Source organism: Bactrocera dorsalis, chromosome 5, assembly GCF_023373825.1.
Source record: "Bactrocera dorsalis isolate Fly_Bdor chromosome 5, ASM2337382v1, whole genome shotgun sequence".
Taxonomy (NCBI): Eukaryota; Metazoa; Arthropoda; class Insecta; order Diptera; family Tephritidae; genus Bactrocera; species Bactrocera dorsalis.
Window position 1 is genome coordinate 53629332 of NC_064307.1, and position 21335 is coordinate 53650666.

The following is a 21335-nucleotide window of genomic DNA, read 5'->3' on the forward strand; positions in this document are numbered from 1 at the left end:
CAAAAACCTAATTTATTTTTAAAATATACGTAAATGGTTATCGTCCTTACTAGAATTACATATGAAAAAATGTTGATAAATAAAAAATTAATTAACGTTTTTTTTTTAATTTTTCCCCATGTTTTTTTACAGAAATTTTGTCAATAAATTATAAAAAAATTATGAATCTAGAGAGGCGATAGACAGGCATTTTTTGGTAATTTAAATAAAATTCTACAATTAATTCCAAGGGTATAAGAGAACAGAAAATGCAAAAAAAATGGAAAACGATTACCCTTAATTGAAATATCACACATATTGACTAGCATAACCGTTTAAAGTCAGATGGAAAGTCGGAATCAAGTATAGCGGTTTCAAAAACAGCACGATGTCAGAAACCACTACGTAGAGTGACTGAGATTACTCAAGTTTACTCGAGAACATGCTTGTCACGAATTTTATGAAGCTAAACACTGACATATTTGGCGACATACCTCAACGATTAAAGAAAATTATTTATTATTATCTATATTAAACAATAGTTAGAGAAAGTATTAACTCAGATTCATCCATTCGGAATAAGTACACTTTTTTTACCGCGAAAAGATTTCAATAACTTATATAAGCCGTTGATCAAAATTTTCTTAAATTTTTTCGGTCTTTTATTTTGGAGCCATATTTGGAGAGGCATACTTTAAAAGACTGCTGCTTGATTAGTATAATGTAAAGTGAAAGAATCTTATAAAATTTAACCCTCTATAACGTATGGTAGACCACAGGCAACAAACCGTTTTCACCTTCCTAAATTCTACTCGTAGTAATTTTTTTCGTCTTGTCAAGCAATGTAGAATGTAGTCTACACTCCATTCCTCTAATCAAGCATAAGCAAAACAAACTAAGTGCGGTTACTTTTTTCCAATGAAGCTTTTTCTTCAGTGAAAGTCGGGCACTGGCCTCAATGTGCGGAAAAAAAATCCGATGCAAGTTCCCGAAATGTGCCGCGTTCACTCACACGGTGTGTGAAAAGTGCGGGTTAGCTTTATGCTATACCAGAAACAATAATTGTTTCAAGAACTTTCATTTGTCCTGAAGGATTTCCATTTTACTCATAATTTTGCCCACTTTCTTTATCACTGTTACTCATTGTTTTTTTGTGTTATATGTGTTATAAATAAAAAGTAAAAAAAAAAATAATAATTTCTGTATATTTTTCCCATAAAACTAACCGATTCCACTAAAAATAGTTAATTTGGAGGTTTTGAGTTATAGAGGGTTAAGACTTTGATATATGGGAATGTACTGCTGTGTTCATGAAAATAGTAGTGTAACAGCGTCTTATATTTAAAGATCTTTCCTAAAATTATTTGACTTGCCAAGCCAACAAGAGGGACTATTTTGGAAGTATAGACATTTTAAATTATAGGAATGTAAAAATTCTTTAACATTTGCTTCCACTGCCTTTTTTATATTTTCTAAAAAATTAAGTTGTTTATAAAAATAGTAGTGCTTGTCGAAAGGGGTCAATAAATGAAAAAAATTATTAGCTAACTGTGATAAAAAAAAATTATTTAAGTGATTTACAAATTTTCTGATGCGTTTTTTTTTTGAAAAGCCATTTCTCTTTAATTTTTAGTAGGTAGAGGAAGAAATTGTTCAATTGAGAAATGAGAATTGATAATAAAGTTAAAGAAACAAGACAGAACCTAGAAGAAATCGAAGCTAAGGTAAAATACAGCTCCATAATGATATACAATGCTGTGAAATACAATGATAGAGCAGTAAATCATGAAAGAAAATGTACAAAAATCAATATCATACTTAATATAGACAGATTAAACGATATTTAAAATCAAATACTCACCATACACAAAAATTATTAAAAAACGTTTGTAGACTATTTGAAAATAAAAAGTTTCCCGAAAGTAACTCTTTTAACGAAGAAACATTGAGCTGCAAGAATAATGTTCACAAGATAACATTTTAATTGGCCATCTACAAAATGGCGGAATTTGATATGAACCAATGAAAAACCTAGTTTTGGTGCAGCCGGGTCCAGAAAGTACGTTTGTAAACATGGTGGTCTGAGCATTATGGTATGGACTTGATTTACGTACTACTAAACTATGTCCACTGTTTAAGAAGGTTATGCTATCATTTGTTAGCTGGAAATGACTATAAAAAAGATGTTTGAACAGGATAATGACCCAAAACATACGACCAAACTACCTAACTAAAGAGCGGTTTGCATCAAAAAGGATCGATGTAATGTCACGGCCAGAGTAAACACTGGACCTGAATTCAAACAAAAAAAATTTTGGGAAATCTTAAACGAGTTGTAGCAACAGTAAATCCATCAAGTTGAACACAACTTTGGCTACAGTCAAGGAGCCATATGGACAAATCCTAATGAGACGAGGTCAGGATATAATATTCCGTATGCAACGTCGGTGTATGAATGCAATAAAAAATAAAGGGTATACAATCAAATATTAGTGAACCGAAAATATTTACTATATAAAACTAAAATTTTTATATGGATTTTTTCTATTTTTCCTTTAACAAAATGGGCACTACTATTTTCATGAACATTAACATTTTTTAATTTTCTTTTTGAATAATTATTGTTAGTAAATACTTTTTACAGATGTAAAATTCATAGTTTACATTTTTAACTTGAATTTTGTGTTTTATAGTTAGAAACCCTCGGAACTTTCCATGAACACATTCTCGTATTTATTTATTTTTTGATCTCCGCCATTTTGACTGTGAATTTTAATGGTTTAAACAATCTATCACCAATAACAACCTTCACAGGACACTAAGGAATACGTGTAAAAGTTTTGATAGAGATATCTCAATGTTTACTCAGGCTGTCTTTTGCATGGACAAGAGGACCAGGAATCCATTCTGATCGCTTATAAAGGGTGTCTTTTAAACAAATAGTTTTCATACATGGATGGAAAACGCATATAATTTAAAGTTATGGTCAAGAATTAACCTTTAGTATTTTTAGATAATGATTTGTCATTGTTGTTTTCGTTTACTTTTTAGAGTAATTGGAACCGAATGTTAACAATAATACGCTAAACACTCTCTTCCAATGCGTTAATTGAGCTTATCTGCGTAGACAATCGACTTCATATAACTCCACAAAAAATATTCCGGAGGTGTAAAATTAGTCGTAGAGGCAACAGCGCAGGCAAGAACGCGACAGAATGTGTATAACATCGTTAGATATTTCATGTGGCGCCGTTTTCTTGGAACCAAAGGTTCTGCATACAAACATCCTCTAATTTAGGCACGAAAAAGTCATTAATCATATTCACCCACCAAACAGTTACTTTTTGACGATGTAACAGTGTCTCAATAATGGCTTGTTGATAATCATCACTCCAAATGTGACTATTTCGTTTATTAATGTACCAGTTCAATCAAAAGTGAGCTTCATCGCTGAACACAAATTTCTTATAAAAATCGGGATCAGTTTCCATCTTACTTATACTTGTTGCGCGCGATGTCGGATGGACTCATTCAATTCTTCTTCAATACTCTGCTCCACAATAGCAATAGCAGCATTGGTGCGCATTGTACGGTGTCTCTCAGTAAACGTGGCACGAAATTTATCCATGGTTGATCGAACTACCGACTGTTTTGCGCGATTATGTCGACCGAATATTGAACGAACCAATATTTTAGCAATAAATTTGCGCGATTTGCAAACATTGTTCCGAAGTTAGTCTGTTCATTATAGCAAGCAAAGCTGAGTATAAATCAACTAAAAATATTCCGATTCCCTAAAAAGTATTTCTTTATTCAAATGACACGTCTAAAAAAGCATCCATTATGTACATAACCAGCTGAGAAGATTTATCTCGATTAGTTTTAGGTGTTGCAAACAACTGAGTAAAAACTAATAACTACTGTTTGCTGGGATAGAGAATAATTTCTAAATAGACGAAGATGCAGAAAATAAGCAGAATTTTTAATTTTATAAGCAACTAACATTCTTATATTTTCGGAGACAGTTGGAGACACAATTTCCTAAGCTGCAAGCTAAGTAATATTAAACAAAATAACCAAGAGCATAAAGGGCTTAATTTGGGCACAGTCCTCATGTGGTCATGTGTTCAACCAATCAAGTTTTCGAGGATAAATACTCTGTGCGAATATTGAACGGTATGAGGTCTGGGTCACCAAACATTTTCTTGACACAAATTTATTTGTTTCTGTTGAGAGTTTATCTATCGTGTTCAAAGCGTAGCGTTCATCAGGTTCGTATATTACTGCAAAAAGCATGCAGATTGTAGCAGTGTACTATAATTAGCGAATTCACCTTAAGACTACCTACATAATACTGAATAGAGGAACTAATTGTCCACATATTTCTCATACTTGATATGCAAACAATTGGAACAAGTTGAAATAAAAAGAGAAAGCGAAACAAATGCCTATTTTTTAAATATATATGTATATTTTTTATCACACACAGATATATGTATACGAGTATACATATGTATTCCCTTAAGTGCATAAGAACTGGAAATTTATTTATTGCAGATTTGGATAAATAAAGACAACACTTGTGCTCATATCCAATGTTAACAGCTGCAAAGATAAATAAAGCAAATTTGTGGGTACATGTGTGTTGTTCTCTTTGCTAAAAATATTGGAAAACAAATACAAGTCCAGGTTATGTGCACATAATGAGTATGTTTTCATACCTTAAATAGGATGGAGTCATGTGTAAAAGTTACCGCAAGTGAGGAAAGTTCTCTGATCGCCATTCACTTGGGTGTGGCCATAAACGATTGTTCTACATATGGCTCAAGCAGCTCACAACTACCGGTCTTTGACCAAGTATCCTTTGGGTAGCCTAAGAACATCCGTTTGAAGCCGAGGTAAGGTGAGAAAGCGAATCATCCCCTCCACAGGGTGAGGCGCTGGGTTTGGGACCCGCCACGTAGAAAGCAGTACCAATGAAAACTAATCGACAGCCTCGGATGATGACGACAATCGCAAACGAAATAAGGACTACGATTTGAGGGCATGCACCTCAAATATCAGGTTTCTTAATTGGGAAGGTGCCGCTGCCCAGCTGCTTGATGTCTTCGTTAGAGTGAAGGCTGACATTACTGCCGTTCATGAAATGCGATGGACGGGACAGGGACTGAGACGAGTTGGTCATTATGGCATTTACTACAGTGACCATATAAAATATCGAAAATTTGGTGTGGGATTCGCGGTGGGAGAGAGACTCCGTCGCCGAGTACTGTCATTCACCTCGGTAAATCCGCATCAAAGCGAAGTTCTTCAACATATCGCTGATTTGCATCCACGCCCCGACGGAAGAGAAGGACGATGTGACCAAAGATGCCTTCTATGAGCGGTTGGAGCGCACCTATGAGAGCTGCCCCCGCCACGATATCAAACTCGTGCTTTGCGAATTTAACGCCAGAGTGGGGAAGGAAGGTATCTTTAGCACTACGGTCGGTAAATTCAGACCAAATGGTAGTATTAGATTCCAGCATAAGAAATTTCATCAAGCTACCTGGCTGTCTCCGGATCGAAAAACCACCACCGATCATGTTGTGATAGACGGAAGACACTTCTCCAGTGTTTTAGATGTGCGTGCGATCCGAGGTCCTAACATCGACTCGGACAACCAAGATTCGCACCCGCCTCTGTGCAGCAAAAAACGCACGTCAACAAGCACAAGGAATGTTTGACGTCGAGAAGCTGCAATCACAACAGACAGCCGAACGATTTTCTACTCGACTTGCACTCCTGCTATCTGAGAGCACTCGTCAACAACTCGGTATAAGGGAACTGTGGGACGGCATTTCAAACTCCTTACGTACAGCTGCAACCGAAACCATTGGCTTTCGGAAAGTGCAAAAGAACAGCTAGTACGACGAGGAGTACCGTGTCGCAGCGAAGAAAAAACCGACTGCCTACCTCGCAAGGTTACGATCGCCCACAACACGTGCGGGATGAGATAGATATCCAGAATTTAAGAGTGAAACGAGACGCATTTTCAAACAGAAAAAGAAAGAGGCCGAAGTGCGTGAGTATGAAGAGCTTGACAAGCTGACGGACAGAGGTAATGCTCGAAAAATTTACGAAAAATGCGGCGGATAACAGAAGGTTTCAAGATCGCAGCATACTCTTGTAGAACCAGCAAAGGTGATCTAGCGACCGATGCCAATGGCATACTAAAATTATGTAGGGAACACTTCTCCAGCCTGTTAAATGGCAGTGAAAGTACACCGCCAGAAGAAAGCGAACCCGATTCGCCAATCAATGACTATGACGATAGCAATTACCCGTCTGTAAAACAACAAAGCGGCGGGGGTCGATGGATTGCCGGCCGAGCTATTCAAATACGGCGGCGAAGAACTGATAAGGAGCATGCATCAGCTTCTTTGCAAAATGTGGTCGGACGAAAGCATGCCCAACAATTGAAATTTAAGTGCCCAATCCACAAAAAGGGAGACCCCACAGTCTGCGCCACCTACGGTGGGATAAGCCTCCTCAACATCGCGTATAAGGTTCTATCGGCCATATTGTGTAAAATATTAAAGTCCATCGTCAACAAACTGATTGGACCTTATCAGTGTGGCTTTAGACCTGGAAAATCAACAACTGACCAGATATTCATCAAATCTGAGAAAAGATCCGTGAAAGGAGAATCGATATACACCAACTCTTCGTCGATTTCAAATATCTATTGACAGCACGAAAAGGAGCTGCCTTTATGCCGCGAAGTCTGAATTTGGTTTCCCCGCAAAACTAATACGGCTGTGTTAACTGACGTTAAGCAACATCAAAAGTTCCATCAGGATAGGGAAGGACCTCTCCGAGTCGTGCGATACCAAACGAGATTTCAGACAAGGCGACTACCTCTCTGCGACTTCTTCAATCTGCTGCTGGAGAAAATATTCGAGCTGTAGAACTTAATCGTGCAGGTACAATCTTTTATAAGAGTGTGGAGCTGATGGCTGGATGATATCAACACCCGCGCCGTTAGTTCTGCTTTCTCCAGACTGGTCAAGGAAGCAAAGCAAATAGGTCTGGCAGTGAACGAGAGCAAGACCAAATATCTCCCGTCATCAAACAAACAGTCGTCGCACTCGCGACTTGGCTCTCACGTTAATGTTGACATTCATAACTTTGAAGTCATAATGGCGATATTGGCTTCAGTTTTTCCACAGATGATCTGACGGTTGTGATGATGCCAACGCCCATCATACGACTCGGAGCGGCTCCGACATCAATCAGTGAGGTGAGTACCTACTCAATTGGTGGAGATGTTTACTGTCAGGTGCTTCTATGAACTCCTTTTTCAGCATTGTTTTCCAAGCCGAGATTGCAACCATTAACTTACTGCTCCAGATAGCGGATTGTCTTATTCCCGCTGTCAAAATTAGAACCCATGGATTTGCATGTAATGGCACATAATTGCGCGGGAACGGATTTTTTGCCGTCGGCAATTATTTCGGGGTCACAATACTTAAGTTTATTTCTATTTTATCGGTCGGTTAAAGGTTTCAGAGTTTCTTTTTTTGTCAGTTGTACACATTTCACAAATTAAAAACGAATGTCCACATACGTATTTACGAAATTATTTTTCAAAATTTAAGTGCATTTCCTTATAAATAAATAAAAATACTGTCAAATTACTTCTTTTATAATTTCTGTCTCCGTCGCAATTGTGTTTACTCGTCCCACCACTCGTCGTTGCGTCACCCGCTAACCTGCGTCAATTGTGTTTTAAATATCAATTATCAGGGCGGCTTAAAAAAGCCTAACCTCGTTATCAATGGCATCGAGTCACTTTGTGTTAAGACTAATATGGGTGTAGTACAGGTCGCATCCTAGCTGGTGCATCCTGGGTAACGCTAAATGACCTGCGGTCTTCACGGCCTTATCAACTCCTCGACTGACCTTAGCATTGACTTGGACTATGAATAGAAGTAAACGTAAGAATGCTAGGGTGACAATCAGTAGAAATGGTTGGTGGGCTAATGTCGGAACCGTTAAAACCATAGCAGTCCCCAGAGTATGTTCCTCTTTAGGCTGGTCGGCTCTGAACGTACTGCCTAATAAGGACGTGCGTTACCCCTTTCGTTGGCCTCGTGAGAGATAACCTTGATACCATTAAAGGCGACTACCTACCAGCGGACGGACAGAGGCTCTGAGTGAGGGCATTGAAATCTAATATGAAAATAAATAAATCAAGGAAAAGAAAAAGTTGAGGGCTGAAGGGCGATCAAAACGACATCTAGATCCATCCCTGGGAATGTAGAACCTGGACTCGCTAAGACTACCAAATAGAAAGCACAACACTCTGGCCAAGAAGGAAAAGTCGGACCGACGCTAAGTGCTTTTGGAGCGTAGGTATCTCTGCAGCAGAAGGGTGATGAGCGAGGGTACCGTCAGAGGGCATCTGAATAGGATACGCCTCAATCGCCCATAAAACGGCAAAGGTCGCATGATGGCGAATCTTCTCAAAAAAGAGCCACGCACTGGACGTGCATCAATGTTTAGCGAAGTCGCTAAACCGGCCGTGGACAAAATGGATCTTCCACTGCGCCATCGAGCTCGCGTCTGCTTCCCGGCCGAACCTTTCTCCAAAGGAGAAATTGATTAGATTATAAGATACTGTAATCCTTCGCTGTCCCCGCAAGACTGGCTCAAGAACCGAGAAACCTTACCAGCAAGCGGTAATACTGCAAAATGCATAGTCCCTCATTCCTCTTAAAAAGTCTAAGGAGACCCTAATTTGGCTTCGAAAAGATGGCTCACGGATACCAGGGCAGATGGCCCTTAACTTCCGAGCGCGGTAGAGGATAAAGGCGGAAACGTTCTAGGAACTTTTGAGGTAGTCCCGGTCTATCGGATCTAGTCAGTAGAATTGACCAATTGATGAACCGCTTTCATTGTGAATGGCTGTTTGAGGAGTAGCGATACGTGAAAGCGCCTAACTGGCGCTGTTAGAAAAAAAGCCTGGAGAATGAAATTTATTCAAGTTAATCTCCAGCATGCAAAGGCTGCATTCGCAAATTCACTGCTTCGTCTGCAATGAGACGGAGTCGATATTATCCTGAACCTTCTGGATAAGGCTGTTTGCGATGAGCGACGCAGGTAGAACGAGAGCTACTTGCTAATACCAACCATAAGCTCTCTATAGAATTTCAGTAAAACTAACTAGGATCTATATTGCAGGAAGCTCCGACTAGACCTTCTTAACGAGCTAGAGGAGAATTCCGCAGTCCCTCAAGATAAGGTGGACAAGAGCGTCGAAGCGTTCATCACTGCTTTAAATATTTTTTGGAGAGCTCCAAGCGGTAGAGAGAAACCTCTCTGGCTGACATTGGAACCCTCAAAAGACTCACAATGTATAAGTCCGAAATAAGAAAAGCCAAGAGGAAAGCCTTCAAAGCTGAAGTGTTCTCATCCATCCGGACAGCACGACCTAGCCAGAGCAGCCGATGTATCTTGATTCGTTGAACTACATATGTATGTCAATATCGCTGTATATCTCGTACTCATCGTTGCATCGACTGACCATATATCTCCCGCAAAACGCCTAAGCAACACTCATCAGATGACTGCGTTGTCCATGCCTTCCCACCATATAGCAGGACGGGAATAATGAGTGACTTTTAGAGATTGGTTTTATTCGTCGAAAGTTAGTCCAAAGTAGCACCTTTTGGATTCTCGTTGGATTTCAAGGCTGATATTGTTATTGATGTTAATACTGGAATATTTCGACGTTCACAACCAGACCCACTCGTCTCGCTCACTTATCCAGTCTAGAGAAATCAGAACTTCTCCAGCAATAGATTAAAGAAGTCACACAATAGGGAGTATTCTTCTTATCACTTCCCTGCGTCCTTTGAAGGTATGCTTGGATCTTGAAATCTTCCGTCGCATCTTTTCGTAAAATCATCGAGTATTACCCTTGTGGACCAGCATACTCCAGCATTTCATTCTCTTTTTTTATCTGCATATTTTTCTCGCTTCCTTCTTTAGCTCTCGGTATATATCCCATGAAAGTATTCGACGCAGTACCCGCCGCGGGAAGCAGAGGAAGAGGAAGACCTCCACTCCGGTGGAAGGACCAAGTGGAGAAGGACCTGGCCTCGCTTGGAATATCCAATTGGCGCCACGTAGCGAAGAGAAGAAACGATTGGCGCGCTGTTGTTGACTCGGCTATAATCGCGTAAGCGGTGTCTACGCCAGTAAAGAAGAAGAAGAAGATATATCCCATGGCTGTACACATTCTTCTCACTGCGGCACAAGAGTCCTCATCGAACCACCTGTTCTTTTGACCATTCCGAAAACCAATGCTTTCGCTATCCGTAGGAGCTTGAAATGCCGTGCCACAGTTTCCTTATGCCGAGTTGCTGATGAGTGTTCTCAAAGAGTCTACTCAATACTCAACATGAAAAGGAGCAACATACCACGCCTCGGAGTTATCCCCACCTAGTCCATTATTGACTGTACCTCTGCATTTTTCCTTCTAATCCTAATAATATTTGTATTGTGTTCAAGAGACCTTGTATCGTGATCCATGAATATTTCTAATTTGCTCTTTTATAGCGAATTTTGGGTTTTTTTTTTTACCCTAATCCTATGTTGAACAGTATTTTTAACTTGTTCAATAGACCGTACCTCTGGATTTTCTCTCTTAATCATATTTTAAACACACCTTCTTCTTCTTCTTAATTGGCGTAAACACCGCTTACGCGATTATAGCCGAAGTTTTCATTGTGTGTTTTTTTTACGTGGCGGGTTCCAAACCTAGCACAACCCTATGTAGGGGATGTTTCGCCTTCTCACTTTAGCTCGCCTTAAAACGGATGTTCTTAGGCTACCCGGAGGATACTTGGCCAAAGACCGGAAGTCGTGAGCTGCTTGAGCCATATGTAAAAGAATCGTTTCTGGCCACTGCCAAGTGAATGGCGATCAGAGAACTTTCCTCACTTGCGTGAACTTCTACACATGACCCCATCCTCCAGACCTTACGTGGTGATTTTTTCGCTGAGAGAAATGAGAATTTGCCGCCTTTTCCTATATTGACATTTTGCTCGGACAGGCGTACTTCGGCATCTAAACTGCGATTAACATGTATTTCAGTATTTTGTAATTTCTCACTAATTCTGCATGCTTTTTATTGTCCTAATACTATGCGGGAACAAGCCTTCACAGCCATAAATCGTATTATGTCGCAAACACAATACAAGGTCCGTCGCAAAAGAAACAGGATTGTTAAAAAAAACAACAAAAAATTAATATTTTTCAAAAGTTATATTTTTTTATTCAAAGTAGTTTACTTGTGCTTCGATACAGCGTTTAGCCCGGTCAATTACCATTTCCAATGAGTGTTTAATGTCATTTTTCGGAATGCTCTTGAGATTATCGGTCGTCGCCTTTTGGATAGCTGAAATGTCCTGAAACCAGTGTCCTTTCATAGACAAATGAAGTTGTCCAAATAGGTAAAAATCACAGGGTACCAGATCAGGTGAGTAGGGTGAGTGATTAATGGTCAACATAGAGTTTTTTGTCAAAAAATCAGTGACAAGCGTCGACCGATGACACGGCGCACTATCGTGCAACAGGCGCCAGGACCCCGCCTCATGGTATTGTGGTCGAGCACGACGAATGCGTGACAAAAGACGCTTCATAACAGCAAGGTAAAACACAGCATTAATCGTTTGGCCAGGTGGGACGAACTCTCGGTGTACAATACCCTCGGAATCGTAAAAACAAATCAGCATAGTCTTTATATGCATTTATATGCATTTTACGACCGATGACCAAAAGTCACTTTTTGATCGATAACATCGATTGTAGTTATCCAATTGTCTTAACGATTTACGAAATGTCAACAAGAGATCAAACTTTTTTTTTCATATACCCACCAATAGGTGGCGCCACCACAAACAGTTAGATTTAAAAAGTTTTGCGACAGACCTTGTATATACATATATTTAATAGTATTTTTTTTCTTTCAATATTATTTTATTTATTGGATCTGTTTTTTTAAGCCTAACAATAAATTATAAAATCTTAAATCTATTTAAAAACTACGTATGCTCAAGCAAGTGATTGAGCTGTTTTGGTGATACGTTCCTCTTTAATACGCAGGCATATCTCTTCTTTTAAGGCGTTTGGGAAATCTCAGAGTTAAGATTAGTATATTTAATTCTGCTATCTTCTACTTCTTTCTTTACCATAGAAATACCAAGGTCTTTATGGATATTTTCATTACGCCTGTACCATGGTGAACACGTGATTGTTCTAAGCATTTTTTATTGGAACCTTTGTATTATATCAATATTAGTTGCACAGGTCGCACACCACGGTTGAATGTCATACATCCAAATCGGCTTTATGACATACATCCAAAGCACTTTATTGTCTAGGCTAAGTTTGTAGTTTTTATTTAACCCTTTCGGGACTACTGGGATAATACATCCCAGCAAATTTCAAACACGTTAGGGGTTTTGTAAAATTATTATTTTTATATTTTACAAATACAACTTTTATCTATTCCTTTTATGAAGTTTTAAAGCCGGATAAAAAAATGATTGGGATTTTATATCCCACAGAAAATGCTTATTGGGATTATATGTCCCAGGATAAAAGGACGATTTTGGGAATTTTGAGTATGCAGAACATAATTTTTTAGCCCAATATATAGATATAAGCATAAATTTTGGTTGTGGCTATTCCCATTTTCCAAATAAAACTCCGTCCCGAAAGGGTTAAGGGGTATTCTAGTCTAGAAATGCTTTTTAACGGCATTTTTTAAAGTCCAATAAAAAAAAACTAAGAACATTTTTACTATCCAATTTTCTATCAGATATTTATTGATATTTTAAGAATGCAAAGAAAAATAAAAAAAAAAAATTTTGTGATAATTTGATTAATTGCGGCGTAGCGGCGTGGCGGGGGTTGAAAATAAGGGGACGCCCTTCCTGACAAAATTCCAACACTTTGGGTGATCCGAAAAAAAAAATATAAAAAAATTTTTAATTAGTACAAGTGCCGCTATCGTCTGAACTAGGATAAATAAAAAAAAAAATTTTCAGTAAATGGCGACTGTTTGAATTTGTTGCCCGTTTTTTTGGCAAAGATCAAAATTTTTTAAAAATAGTAAAAATGAAAATTTTTTAATAATCCTAGTTCAAATCATAGAAAGATATATAAAGAAGGTTCACACCAAATTTCAAGTTAATCGGTTCATTAGAACTTGAGAAATCATGTCAGAAGTGTTGAAAATAGTAGTTTCGAGAAAAACGCGATTAAAGTTTTACGTTATACGATATTCGCTTAACCGTTGTACGATATTCGCTCACTAAAATGGGAATAACTTTGAAAATAATTTGAGTTTTGAAAAATACTTTTAGGGAGATATTTTAACTTTTTTAACTATCGAAATATGAAAAAAAAAATTTTCGATTTTTTTTCAAATTTCTAGACTAGAATACCCCCGAGCCGAAGCCGATTTAAATTTGCAGCTCTAATCATCATACATGTTATTTTACTAGAGATGTGTTTTCTCCACGTGAGTCTTCCTTCTAGGTGAATGCCACGATATGTTACTTCGTTCACTTGGGGTACCAAAATATTGTTAATTTTTACTGCCGAGCACATTTTTGATCTAAGCGAAAATTTAACATGCTTACACTTCTGTTCATTCACAGTTATACGCCAGTTCGCTAGCCATTCTTCGACAGAATTTAAATGCTGCTAATATTTTTGATGCTAAAATGTGGTATTTACTACGGCTCACTATAGCTGTGTCATCCGCAAAAGTTAAAATTAATACATTGTTAGCTGTTGGAAGATCTGCTGTATTATTATGTATAGAGTTGGGCCTAAAACGCTGCCCTGTGGTACACCAGCCCTTATGTGACGTTCATCAGATATGAAATCTACCACTTTTACCATAAATTTTCTATTTTTTAAATAAGACTCCAAGGTTCTATACAATTCTAAAGGTAGAATTTTTTTAATCTTATATAAAAGACCTTCGTGCCACACCTTATCAAAGAAATATTGCTGAACAGTACTCCCTGTGCTCAAATGCTTTCCTTATCTCGTTGGTAATTCTATTTACTTGCTCTATTGTGCCATGTTCCCACGAAATCCAAATTGATGCATTGGTATTGTGTTATTTTCGTGGAGGAAAGGCGACATCATTGATAGTAATACTTTTTCAAATACTTTTGAAAGACAGGATAGAAGACTGATTGGTCTGTATGAAGACGGCTGTGTTAAGTCTCTCCCAGGTTTATCTATTAATGTAATATGCGACTTTTTCCTTGAAATTGGATAGTATCCGGAACTAAGAATAGCATTGAAGAGTAAAGAGAGCACCTCTACAGCAATAAATGGTAACTCAATTAGCATTTTTGGGGAAATATTATTATGTCGCGGCGGCCTTTTTGGATAAAGTTCTTTGATGATTCCAACAATTTCAGAAGGTGAAGTCTTAAAAGACTCGAGCAACTCTTTAGCTGTGATGGGTAAGATTGACAGCTTAAAGTTGTTCTTTGGCAAATTAGGTTGAAATACCTTTTCTAGGTGATTTGCAAAACAATTAGCCTTTTCCTCGTCACTTCCAGCCCAATTCCACCCATGTCTCGTATAGGCATGTTGAAGTCAGTTGGTGGCTTCATGGACTTTTGGGCTTTCCAATAGGAATTTTACTTGTTAGAATTTGGACACAGTTTCTTTATACACATTTCGGTGTTGAATTCTTCCTCACGTTTAAGCGCTTTTTTTCTAATTTACGTACAGCAGCTTTCAATTGAAGCTGAGTGGAAGGGGAGCGATTTATCTGTCATTCACGTCTTGCACGCCTTTTTTCATTCACAAGCTTTTCTATTTCTTTATTAGAGATTTTTCTGGGTCCAAGCGGCTTATGGTTTTTGTTTAGTGTTGCTAAGACAGCTGCGCTGGTTATTATATCATTGACTTCTCTTATACTTTCGTCAATATCTTTTCCTGTATTCTTGTAATAGTATTTGAACCATTTTAGGTACAAGGATACGCCGTTATTAAAAAACGCTGTTCTCTGAGTTTTATTACAACAGATCACGAATTGACCGATATGTCCGGCATAAGGTCAACCTGATATTCGATATTCTTTATATAAGGTACATCGGGGCTATTAGAAGTTTTGACCCAATTTTACCCATTTTTGACTCAACATCGCACTAGTAGCAGGAAACAAATTTTCGCTGAATTTCATAAAAATATCTCAGAAATTTACCTATATTTAAAATAAATTATCAGTTAGAGGTCCTGTGGCCAACATACACGAAATATGAGGCTTGAAAAGTTATGGTCCGATTTTGACAATACCTTGTTCTAAAGGCCCTCGACATCCCGGATGTTAAATCTCTGACACATTCAGTTATTTTGGTAGTTGTTTTTACCTATGATAAGCCATGTCCAAATTTTTGAGATAAAGCTTGAATGATTTGAGAGATATATACAACAAGCTTACCTCTACGCCCACTTTTTGAAAATCTTCAACGCGTAGGTGTCCCTCATTATAGCGATTCGATGTACCAAATTTTGTTTTCAAGTTTTGCGGCTGGGTTTTGGCAATTCATAGATTTTCGACTAATGTCGATTTGGGGGCGTAGCAGTGGTCCGATTACGTTTGTCTACGAATTTGTCCTGCCTTTTTTGTAAAGAAATATGTGCACCAAAGTTCATCAGTTTTTGATTTATAACTGATTTTTATCTATTCGGAATATATTGCGCCAATTTTTGCAGTCTTCTTAATTAGGGCAGTCTTACGATCATTTTTATTTGCTAGGTGGAGTTTAGAGCAGTTAAACAATAACCATTTTCTTATGATATGAGCTGAATGCTTCGGAACGTTATTTTGGAAGAAGTAAAAATATATACATATATTTTGTTTAAAGCTGAGATCACAAGATTGGTCAAAAGTAACCATTTTTTAAAAAATTTTTCTGTACAAATTTGTACAAAATACATTTTGTGTACCGATACAATTTTCAGTGTTCACACGATTGGCGTACTTGAGCCAGAATTTTTCTGTCCTGATTTGTACACTTCAATAATATGACAGATATTTGTGCAAACCTGTCACATGGTTGGGCTTGTCATCTTAAATAAAGTAGATAGCTGATAAGCTTTGAATACATAATTACATATATTTGAACGTAATTTTATAATTTTTAAATATAATTATTTCTTCATCAAGAAAAAAGAAAATAGTGGCAATTATGTGTGTTTGTGTACACCTAATTAATAAAAAGAATCAAATAAAAGAAAAACGAACATTGAAGAAGCGAAGTGTTTGGGTGCTGGGGTGGCTTCAGAGGAGAAGTACTGACGGCGCGTATGCAAAAACTCTGCGAGAGTTTCGTGAAGTGAACAATCAAAAATATTTGTTTAAAAATTATCTTCGCATGAACGAAGCCACTTTTAATTATATTCTTGAATTAGTCTCTCCAAACATAAAAAAAAGTGACACCAATATGCGCAAAGCAATACCAGCCAATGAACGTTTGGCGGTTACACTTCGCTTCCTTGCCTCTGGAGACAGCTTCAAAAGTTTATCTGTTGACTTTCGCATTGCGCCGAATACCATATCTATATTTGTGTCGGAGGTTTGCGATGCAATTTACAAAGCTTTGAAAAATTAATATTTAGAGATAGCTATACATAATCACATAATATAAATTGTTATCACATTACACATTTGCAAGGTTCCAAACACCGAGATGTGGATTGACAGTACCCAAAAATTTAGTGATAAATGGAATTTTCCCCATTGTATAGGCGCAGTTGACGGGAAACACATTGTGATGAAGGCTCCGCCGCGGTCTGGAAGTACCTTTTATAATTATAAAGGTACTAATAGTATTGTACTTATGGCCATTGCGTGTTTGGTACACTTTCACTATCAGGGCTTATATTTGAAACAGATGAAGTCGTTTTTTCTTTGTCGTGGTTATGATAAAACTGCATTGCAGTCCAAAATTTCCAATGAGGTTGTGAACTCTGACCAGACTTTGCCTGTAATTTGTTTTTTGTATTATTGTACGTAGTTTTCACATTCGCCCACTTGGCTTTGCACTCATCAATGCTACGGCCATGACAGTTCGCTGCAACTTCTCTCCATGCGTTCTCTCTCTTCTGTCAGTTTTTATAGTCTGATGAAGAATATTCCCACAGACAAGTATGTTTTTCTGTTATTTCTATTAAATTAAACACATCTTCCGAGGACCATGCCGTTGTAACTTGAAAACGCTTTCTCTTTTAATCTGGCGTTGGTGTTGGTTCTGGATATATTTTCGCATATTGCGGTAGTCAAATTATCAAAGATTTCATCTTCATCTGTATCCATATTCTGAAAAATAAATGAACAATATTAAAATATTAAATGTAAATAAGTAAATATATATAAACATATCATAAATATTTATACTCACCAATAGATGTAGTGACTTGTTTAATAACGGACAAATGGAATAAAGAGCCAGTGGTGCATCAATTATTTTTGCAGATATCAGTGCTGCCAAACAGTAAATACTGAAATTCCAGCCAGGTGTAAAGTATTCCTAGGATAATAAAAATAAAAAAAAAACATCATTTTGGCTTTATTTGAATTGATTGGTCACTGTGATTGGTCCTGCAGTGGCAGATAAAATTATCGGTACATTTGTCCATTTTTTGTATTTACTTGATTTGTACAACAGTTCACATGATTGGTACAACAGAGCCGTATTTTATCGGTCTATCTGCACAAAAATTTTGTTAATTTGCCTTATGCCAAATATTTTCTGGCTGTCACACGATCTGTACATATAAATGACAAAAAATTGGTACATTTGACCAATCGTGTGATTTCAGCTTAAGATTTTTTCACAACAATTGTAAATATTGAAATTTGTTCATAATCCTTTCCCGGAAACACAGATTTCCTACTCCTGTAGCCGCACCCTACACCATCTCATTCACACCTCCATGCTTCACTGTAGGTCGAAGATATTTCGATCCATCTTTTCATTTGTTCTACGTCATACGTTTACTCTCCCTCTCCCTCTAAGATTCGTCCACAAAACTCTCTCCAGAACTCAAAATCTTTCATATATGTATATATTCATTTTACGAAAATGCGCAATATCAAACATTCTTAAAATGCATGTAAAATTACAACGTCGATCGAATGTATAATATGCCTGACCTAAGAACCGGACAAAAAATTGTTAACGGTTTAGTAAAATGCAGCTATTGCAGCTGAACTGGTCATTTTAACTGGTGTGTTTTAATATTTCCTTGTAAATATTGATAATATCACTCAAAATTTTAAGCTTTTTATATCTTACTATATGCAGTATGACAACTATTTGATCACATAAATTTCAAAAAACGTTATATTTTGTTCTTTTTTATTTAAAAAAACTTTTGAATAAAGGGGATAAGTTCACTAAGTAGGCCTATGCAAAGACAGTTAGTAAGTGCGGAATTACGCAAAATATGTCGTTACTTTTCAGAGAATATTTAGAAAAATGCATGTGATCAATTAGTTGACTTTGTGAAGTAAAGGGGTATTGATCGCCGTAATATTGCTCTGAGATTAAAATATTTCTTTTGATTTTTTAATTAATAGTTGTGGAATCGCTAGATTCTTATTCTTTGTAAAAGGTGAGTATTTCTTATTGTTTTTCTTTGTTATTTTCTTAAGTTTGTAGATGAAAAAAACTAAGTGCAACAAAAATGAACGAAATCAAAAGGCTTATCCATTTAAACACAACGCATAGAGAAATTACAAGACTCGTTGGTGTTTCTGTAGGCGTGATTTCAAAAGTAAGATAAGTGAGCCCCTGGGCAAAGGCCAATTTTGAATGCCACCCTCGAAAGGCGCATTGTTAGGGAGATAAATGTAACAAGTGAAGCTTTAATGAAGAAATTGCGGCAAAATGGATTCCACGAACGTGCCAAAGTAAAAAAAACACTCTTGACAAAACGACACCGTAAATCGAAACGTTGAAGGAAACCCCGAGAACCTTTGACTAGCCGCACTGTTCAACCAACGGTCAAGTTTGGAGGCGGTAATGTAATGATGTGGGGGTTGAGGTCAAGCATGCGATTTTTGATGCCCAGAGTGAGTGTCAGAGTCTTGACAACTTATGACAGAAGGCTAAAAATTCATGGTAAAATATTAGCGGAGATTTCTGTAGGAAGGTGGTGGAGTCCATGCCCAAACGAATTGAGTCAGTAATCAAAGCAAAAAGGGGTCATATTAAATATAATATTAAGTAAAAAAATCGTTTATGCCAACCAATTGATCAAATGTACAGCGGAGACATTTTTTCAAATTCTATAAAATCTAGCAAGTGATTGAAAAACAAATCTGTTACTTTTATTTTATTACTTATAATTGTTTTGTATCTTATGTATAAAAATTAATCGCAAAATGTGTTTCTAACCGCATAACTCAACAACGCCTAGACCAAGTTTGCCAATTCTTTTTTTAAAATGTTCGTTGAGGTTCAAGGATGGTTTTCACGGCAAGAAAAATTCGAATAATTGCCGCAAAAACCCTAAAAATAGCCTTTTTCTTTTTCTCATACAAACGAATGAATGTTTGTTTGTTAGTAACGCTAAGAGAACGGCTGCACCAATCTTAATGAAATTTTAAGAGGTTGTTCGTTGTGGATCGGGGAAGGTTTAGAAATAAAAGTACCTTATACTTTTCATGAGGAAAAGTCGGAAAATTGGACAATTCCAAAAAGAAACTCTTTTTCATACAAATTTATTTAAATTTTTGTTTATTTTGTTATTCAATATTTTGATTTGTAAATTATTTGAATCGTTCAATTTAGGTCGCTTGCTTTTTTATTCCGGCTATTCAAAGGGAAATTATTGAAAATTATTCAGTGAAAACTTTACATGTGTTTCACACAAAGTGATCAATTGCGAAGAGCTCGCCCTAATATCGATCGGCGTTCGGCGTATGGCAGCGCAAGGCAAGGCCAAACAAGAAGTACTCCCAGAATGCGGTAACATACGGAAATACGGAATTATGGATGACGGTCAATCAGCAAGCGATCGTCACGATGTCACAGCACGACTTTTCAAACAACAGTTACAATGTTTGATTGACCTTATCTTGAAGCAACGTACATGTGGTGCTGTTAGATGCTAGATGTACTCTGTTGAGTGGCAAAAGAGAGGTTTGCCGTACGCACACATTCCTTTTTGGATGGTGGATGGTGGTTACACCGATCAAACTGATGAAATCATTTCTACGGAAATTCCTGATCCAGAGAAAGATCCAGTATGATAGGAAGTGGTAAAAACCAACATGGTTCATGAACCTTGGGAACACCACAATCCCTTTTCGGTTTGCATGTCTGACAATAAATGCAGGAAACACTATCCACGTGCTTTTCTTTCGGAAACACAAACTGGAAATGATGGATATCCACTCTATCGACGCCGCTCACCAGAACCAATGGCAGAACATTCAGCATTTACATTAGAAGAGTGAATATCGAAGTTGACACCATATGGATCGTACTATATTCCCCACTATTGTCTAATTCACATTCAAAACTCATATCAATTGCAGTTTGGCGAAATCGGTAAAATACGTTTGTAAGTACGTGTACCGAAGAAAGCAACATGGCAGTTGTTGGTCTTGAACGATACGGTCGATACGTGAACTGCAATAAAGCGCTTTGTAGGATATTTACTTTTGCAATTCATGAAGGTCTTTCGACTGTTGTGCATCTCGCAGTTAATTTGGAGAATGGCCAAATGGTGTATTTCAACCCAGAGAATACAGTACAGCCAGTGGAAACACCCCCACCAACAAAATTAACATTGACGAGTTTTTTCTCAACTTTCGTCAGTGATCCGTTTGCGAGAACATTGCTCTATTCGGAAATACCTTGATATTATACATGGAATGCATCGTGGAAGAAATAGTTACGCAGAAAGCAGGGCCAACCAGTAGATGGACATCCAAGTGTGTTCTCAACTAATGCATTAGGAAGAACTTACACAATCCATCCGAAAAACGACGATTGTTTCTACCTTCATTTGAGTCATCGCGTAGTGTGAATGGTATGGTGTGTGCAACTTTTTGAGAAGCAAGCCAGCAATTGCTGGAACACGATAATCACTGGAATCAAAAGATGGACGAAGCGAGAATGACATTGCCGAAGAATTTACATTGTATTCGCTAAGAATTGAAAATGGATAAATTCCGGTTGAAACTTCCGCTAGTTTAATATCAATTCCATCTGCCGTTTATCAATTCACGAAAGATAAATTCATCACCAATGTTC

At 37.4% G+C, this 21335-nt stretch overlaps 1 long non-coding RNA gene across 1 annotated transcript; it reads left to right on the top strand.

Moving 5' to 3' along the window:
• The first annotated feature begins 5480 nt into the window (after positions 1-5480).
• Positions 5481-7658, top strand: LOC125778826 (uncharacterized). The gene is made up of 2 exons (XR_007422964.1): positions 5481-7261; positions 7326-7658. It is a non-coding gene; the product is annotated as an uncharacterized LOC125778826 (long non-coding RNA).
• Positions 7659-21335: the final 13677 nt, after the last annotated feature.